This window comes from Meleagris gallopavo, chromosome 11 (genome assembly GCF_000146605.3).
Source record: "Meleagris gallopavo isolate NT-WF06-2002-E0010 breed Aviagen turkey brand Nicholas breeding stock chromosome 11, Turkey_5.1, whole genome shotgun sequence".
In the NCBI taxonomy this organism is placed as follows: Eukaryota; Metazoa; Chordata; class Aves; order Galliformes; family Phasianidae; genus Meleagris; species Meleagris gallopavo.
Genome location: NC_015021.2, coordinates 3,479,910 through 3,487,778, shown reverse-complemented (window position 1 = coordinate 3,487,778; position 7,869 = coordinate 3,479,910).

Sequence of the window (7,869 nt, the reverse complement as noted above, 5' to 3'; positions counted from 1 at the left end):
TTGCCTGATAGCAAATACCTTTTCATTCTGTTAAATCCTCACATACCCCTAAAAATGTAGTAAAATAGTAGAAAATCTTATATATTCTCATTGCAGTTTCTAGCCTGAAACACCTACATCTGCAAAATGATATCCCTTCCAAAGCTTCAGTCAAGCAAAACTCATCCTGTTTTCCCACATTCATCCAGCTACATTTCCAACTGTGCATCTCAAGTTCTCCCATCACAACACACTGCTCCCAATACTGTTCTCTAGCATTCACAGTCTCCCAGAAAACTTTTTCACACAAAGAGAGATATTAAGAGTTTAGCCATTCCACTGCAGACTAGACAGGTAATAGAAAGTGTAAAAACAGCCATCCTAACTGGAAATATAGTGCTAGTTTTTAGATTTGTTTCTATATTCCATAAATTTCTCCACTGATCAAAAGGCAGTTTAATCTCTTAATATGGATCCTTTGTACTGTTATTTTAATCTGCCATTATTCCTAAGCAAAATACTTCATTTAACCAATTTAGAATTTTAAACTGTAATATTAGGATAAATACCTCACATTTATTTCTCCTTGCATTATTAAAGCTGCTATTATTCTTGTTCAGTAAAAATCTTTCTTTTGCTAGGATCTCTGTCATCATTCATTATCCTCAATTGTTCTTCACTCTGAAATTTCCATATATCTTCATGAATGTTACATTGTATTTTCTAACTGGTCTTTCTCTACTTAAAAATATCCTTTCAAAAGCAAAGATCTGGCTTGCTAGAAGGCTGCTTTCTTTGGATTACGCTGGAACCTATTCCTGTGCAATATCTTCCCTTCTTCAGACACTGAGCCCTCCACTTCTTAATGTGCTTTCTTCACAAACCCATTAGAGACTTTCAACTTCGTCCAGCTAGCTAATTGTGCACATAACATGGGTCACACATCAGAAAAAGCTGCAAGAGAATCTGCAGACATAATCTTTGGGCAAATCTGCTCACAGGACTAAAGGTTCTCAGAGGATATATTAAACTAAACAAGCTTTCTATTAACAAGGCTTTACAGAGGCTATCCTGCTCTCAGCAGCTCAGCAGGATTAAAAGACGTTTCTTTTTTTTGACACTCCCAGCAGCTCCCTTATTCATTACCTAACTGCCTATAAGCACAACATGTTACATGAGTCAGTATAACATTATTCCAAAAATAGGGACAGAAATGCCCTGTTTTTCTTATACGGTCTTGAATCTACTCCCTCACCTGGAATATTTTTCACACAAATGTACAAATAAGCAATAATATAATTTTATGACTGCGTTGTATGTTATTTTATTACTATTGGCTTTGCCATAAACTTCACGCAAAAATGATCATCGTGGTGCTCCGCTTTTGTATTCAGTAGGGATACACACATCTCTGATCACAGGGTAGCTTGTACATTCGTATTATTACTGACCTATCAGTCTCACTTCTGTGCCAGGAATGATCATGACACAAATCCTCCTGCAAGCTACACTATGGCACATGGAAGACAAGGAGGCGATATAGGAAAACCAGCATAGCAAATCCTGCTTGGTCAATCTAGTGGCATTCTATAGTGGTATAACTGCATCGATGGATAAGGGAAAAGCCACTGACTGCATCTATCCAGACTTCTGTAATGCCTTTTACACAGTACTGTACAACATCCTTCTCTCCAAATTGGAAAGATATGGACTTTATGAGTGGATCTGAATCAAATCCAGAGAGTAGTAGGTTGTCAATAGCTCAGCATCTGCATGGAAATCAGTGACAAGTGGTATCAGTGCTGGGACTCTTTAAAATCTTCATCAGTGACATTGACAGTGGGATCAATTGCACCCTCGACAAGTTTGCAGATGACACCAAGCTGTGGGGTGTAGTCGACATGCTTGAGGTACCTAGACCAGCTTGAGCAGTGGGCCCAGGAAAACCACATGAGATTCAGTAAATCCAAGTGTAAGGTCTTGCACCTGGGTCAAGGCAACCTCCACTGCCAACACAAGCTGGGGCATGAAAGATTTGAGCACAGTCCTGCCAAAAGGGACCTAGAGGTACTGGTGGATAGTTAGCTGAACATGAGCCACGAAATGTGCCTTCACAGCCCAAGCTGCCAACCGTAATCCTGGGCTGCATCAAAAGAAGCATGGTCAGCAGGTCAAGAGAGGTGATCCTGTCCCTCTACTCTGCACTGGTAAGGCCTCACCTGGAGTACTGTGTCCAGATATGGACTCCACAGTAGCAAAAAAACATTGACTTGTTGCAGCACAGTCAGAAGAGAACCATAAAAATGATCCAAAGGATGGAACGACCTTTCCTACAAGGAGCTAGAGAAAAAAAGGGGACAGATTCTTTAGCATAGTCTGTGATGAGGGGGAAATAATTTCCAACTTAAAGAGGGTAAATCTAGATAGGAGATAAGGAAAAAATCTTTTACAATGAGGATGATGAGGCACATGAGGTTGTTCAGAGAGGTGGCGAATCCCCCATCTCTGTAGACTTTCAAGGCCAGGCTGGACCAGACTCTCAGCAACCTGATCTGGCTGTGGACGTCCCTGTTCATTGCAGGGAAGTTGGACTGGATGACCTTTAAAAGTGTCTTCCAACTCTAAGGATTCTGTAATTCTATGATATTGAGCCAAGAGATTAGCTGTCTGGTCTATCTTTCACTGCTTTACCAAACAGCTTTCAACAAATCTTCAGAGTTTTCATTCTCTTTAGAATTACTGATTTCTTCCCTTCTGGCACGATATCCATCTCCTTATTTACTTGTCTTTATTCCCCAAGCTTACGATAGGTAAAAAGATTGTTTTTTTTTTATAGATGTCATTCTTTATATTTTTTTCCTTTCTAAAATATGTATGAATCATCCCTTCTGTTTCTCAGTTTTTGTCAACATTCACAAAAACAGGTAAGCATATAAGATGCATTGCTCCTCCAGGCCTTTCTTCCCCATTCATAGCTCATCCTTTTCTTACAAAATTTTGAAGGGTTTTGTTTGGTTTTTACAGTATTTTCTCAAACAGGATCATATTTCCCTTTCAAGTTGCACCCCCATAACCAGAATCATTCTTTGCATCTTGGCAAAGCAAGAAGCGGAGATTTTGACAGAAAATATCTCCATAGACCCGTGGACCATTTTAAATGTAACTGTGCAGCTATATCTATAAAGATAAAATAACCAATTTCCTGGGAAAAAAAATACCAAAGAGTTCTTTCCCTATTAGAGCATAGCTTTGATGCACTGGCTTCAGTTCTCAATCCATGTCACCAGAGGACTGTAAGCAAGAATATTATTCCAGCTGCTGCTTGCAAAGTTCTAGCTGTCATGCTTTGCTTTCACTGTAGTATTTTGCTTTGAGCTGAATTACACCGATGATGTTTGGAAAGTATGCTCACGTTACCTTCTTCCTAGCCATTCCTGCTTCCAGCTCCCTCCTGCTCTCTCAACTCTCCACTTCTGTAGCAGAGGCCACGCAGTCAGTGCTAATCCCATAACAGTATTAGTAGGTGTGAGATCATCATACCTGATATCATTTATTTGCTGGAGGTTTCTAGAAGCTTTGTAGTTTTCATTTTATTTGAATCCAGTCTTTTCTCTAAGATGTGATTGAAGTAATTTATTAGATCAAAACCAATTTATACTTCACTGTGCTTAACCTTTAGGTTTAGTCTCCCTGCATCTCAAGAATGACTAGGTTTGTGGTCAGCAATGGACACAAACAGTGCCAATTCTCTTTTTTCACACATACATTTTTTGGGTTCATTCTCAAGCAGGCAGTAATGTCAAGAACATCCTTCTGAAATACCATCTTCCATGCAGAGCGCGGAAATCCCTGCTAACTTGCTTGCTCTTCTGCACTTATTCCCTCTGCCAATTCTGGGGCTGAAGCATCTTATACAACAGATGTGTTTCATGTGAAGAGTTTGAAAGCGATCTCACCTGAGGCAGATGGCATCAGGTTTTCTAAGGTGTTAAGGTTCTATGCGCAGCCAGGTCACAGCACTGTTCCTCCTTTCTAACGCAACAGTTTTGCTTGCTCATATCAATGCTATCTCCAGTTTTGTAACCAAGCTAAAAGGTGTAAAAGGTGTCCACAAGCAAAAGTTTCCTTTCTGCAGGGAAGATTACCATTCACAGCACAGGTACTACTATACTCAAGCTGCACATATAAAAGTTTCCAAGGGTCCTGTAGATTTCCTACATCTTCAAATATGCCAGGACTCTTTTTTTTTTTAATTATTATTTATTTCCTGAGAGGAAATTCTTTCTATGAATATCATTGCCATTTAGGTTTTCACAAGCCTAATGATTTTGAAGTTTTTATTTCTCTTGCTAACTTTGACATCAAAATTATTTCACAGCAATCTATCTTTTGTTTTACCTTTTTACCTCTTAATTTCCCTAATATGGAAGATGCTGTGTTTGGTTACTTATATTTTGCCTCAGGAGCTCAGATGGTTTTTTATGTCCTAGAGTGAAATTCATGACATCAAACTTTAGATACCTAATTATTAGTTAAGTCTAATCTAGTTGTTAAGACTCTTCTATAGTCAAAGGGAAAGAAACTCATCTTAGTTTCAATTCCAATTAGCTCAAACACTGCAGGATGAGACTGCCTAGGGATTTGCCTGTGTTTCTTTATTGATGAAAGACTGCTAGATTAGCTTTGTTCTGCATATCCTGCTATAACGTGTCTGATGGTGGGGAAGATAGATCTTATGAATGATGCCAGTTGTGATGCATGCACTTTTCTCTGAAAAATCACATGCACGCCAGTAATACCCTTCATATTTTTCTTTCTTTTCCTGCACTGTCACCCAAAGGTTATCCTTTTATTTTACTGTTTGTTTTTTTTTTTTCTTGGAGACACTTACTACAATATGCAGCTCTGAGAAAGCTCTCAGGCATTATCCAGTAATAGAGAACATCTCTTTTGCAGTCTCCTATACAGTATCTCATTGAAAGCTACCTCTTTGACTTTATTATATGCCCTCCTATAATGAATTATATGGCTGTTGTCATTAGTACACCACAGTCTTCCCTCTTCATTGCACATTATCATGGTTTCATGGCTTTCATCAGTATTCCACATCATAACCTTTACATATATGTAACAGACTTCATTCATTCTCACTGGGGCATTTTAAAATGTAGATGTGTATATGATTATTTGGATGCAGTCTGAAGAGAGGGGTGGCTGTTGTTAGACAGATGGTCATTTCCTTGTTTTCACATTATACAACTGATGTCAGGGAGGTTGTTTCTTCTCTTTAGATGCCTCATATAGTCTGCATCTTCCAGAGCTTTCTAATGCTAATTTGCCTGACATTCACAGCTGTTCATGTATTTCATCTGAGTATTATACGAGAGTTCTCTTACCCTTCCTCATGTCCTATCCTTCTCTTTTCAAAAGTAGCTGCGTTATCCACTCATCAATTATCTAAGCAAGTTTCCATTTACATCTCAGATTTTTTCTTTTCATGTAAGTGTTAAATTTGGGAAATAATAGGCTTCAAATAACTTGAGTAAGATGTCTCAATTTTCTTCTTTTCATTGAGCTCTCAACTAGAAACTCATGGTCTGCAAATACACCAGACATTTTACTCAGTGCATACCTGATAACAAGCCACTTATCTGTCAGCAGCTACTTATCTGTAAAAAGACTCAACTAAGATTAATTCTAGCAACTCTTTCCATTTTGCACACATCTCTACAGGGCCTCTAGTTTCAAAGCTGAACTCTTCAAAATTTAGTCACGTTCTGAATAAAAGCCAGAGTTTGTTCTTTGGGTCAGACTTTACATCTAGTTCGAGAACCTTACTTTAAGACAAACAGACTTTCCTGTGAGGATGTATTAAACTAGTTTTTATTACCCCTGATTTTCATCCACCGTCCTTGCCCTCGGGTGTGACTAACCCCCATAATCACTTAAAGAGACACAGTGATTTGACTTTGCAGGCCTGCAGTGTGATTCCATTTATCCTCAGTTGCTTAGTACTTCAGATTACAACAGTGATGGAATATTTTTTAATCCACTCCATTAAAAAAAAAAAAAAGAAGAGAAAGTCACAAACAGCCAGACAGAATTAACTAATATTGACTCTACATTAAAATATCATTTAGAACAGATGTAGTCACTCCTCTTTAGCTTTCTCCCCAGTGCAGTTTAGGTTATCTGCACAAGTTAAATCACCTTAAATTTCGTGGTCTTTTCAAAAATGTACTAGCGATTCTAAGAACTGAATTTTATGAAATCAAGCTCTCCTTTTTTTTGAACCACTCTACACCAATTATTCCCCTTATTCTGAAGAAAGTTCTTTTGTACGAGAGGAAAGATCATCCTCCCCTATAAGGGTCAGGAGGAGAAACCCCTCTTAAACTTAATCTGCCGTGTATGTATTTAAAACCTGGAGATGTCTCTGTGCCTCACCAGCTCAGTCATGCACACAAGCTGTTGTATAAGGTAACCAAATAATCTCAGTCAGCTGTTAGCAGCAGCTAGCCACGTGCAGAACTTAGCCAGATAATCAAAGTTTCATGGTTTGCTTGCTCCTATGCAAACATTTTAAAAAATGGAAATATTTGTTCTTTATACTATCACATAGCTAATGTTAAACTGAAACTCTACCAAGTTGCAAAATAAAATATGCTGTTATTATGGAAAACACTGAATGAACTGAAATGATATATTTTCCTTAATATATTCTATATGTTTCTTCATAAATACAAAAAAGAAATAATAAACTCGTGACATAAATAATTCACAAACCCCAATTTAAGATTTCACAACAGGGTAACTTTAAAAATAAAAGCTGCAGTACTGAAGAAACCTTCAAAACACTGCACAATGGAAAGATACTGGGAGTGGTGATATTTGCCTCTAGAGACTTATGCCTACAGCAGAAATGTAACACCTAGCAAAGCAGTATTTAGGGGCATACTTGTAACAAATGTGTACTTATAACACAGCTTACCTGCTTTAGGAAAGCATCCTTAAAAAAAAAAAAAGAAAGAAAGAAAAACTAGATGTAATTTTTACTAGTATCATAAGAACTCCTGCACTTTAGGGCTTTTTAATAGTCAGTATTGCAGTGCGAGAGCATTTACCTCCTTAGGGAAGGGTGGGATTACACTGAGTTACAGAGTCACCATTATGTGAGGAGGCAAAAGGCAAAAAAACACCTTCTGAGCCAAATGCAGTACTTCATAGAGCTGAAACTGAGCTGCCATATGTATTTATAACTGTGGCCACTTCTGCTCATAGGATTTGGGTTTTTTCCCCCCTCTTCAAACTATAAATTAGCTTTCTCTCAAAAGCTCAAGTCGAGCATACAGAAAATGAGGATGTGACAATTACTGTTCTGCTCTTTAGCAAAGCCACCAGGGTTGGACTAGGACTTGCTCCTCGAGCAAAAGAGAAATGCATTTCCTTTAAGGCTTTGATTCAAAACAGTCACAACATTTCTGACTTGCTATTTTTCTCTTTGCACAGCTTCATACCATTAAGTTAAAAACAGCAATTTTTCCAACATTCTCCAAATTTTGTCCAATGATGACATTTTAAAAAAACATGGTCATTTCAGCTTACTGATTGAAAGAAAAATTGAGATTCCAATTTCTTCATTTTGAAACTTGGCAAAAAACTGTTTTCGAATCTCAGAATTTTCTGCATAATGAAAATTATCAATATATGGCTACTGACATTGGAATTTCTCATCAGGATTACCTGACAACTCTCATTTGAAGATTTCATTCATATTACCTGTAATTATTGAAATATTTGATGTATGAAAGGAAAATTTCCAAATTTCCGTAACAGCCATTTCAGGCTGTGTGTGTTTGTGTGTACTTATATATATATATATTTTTTTTT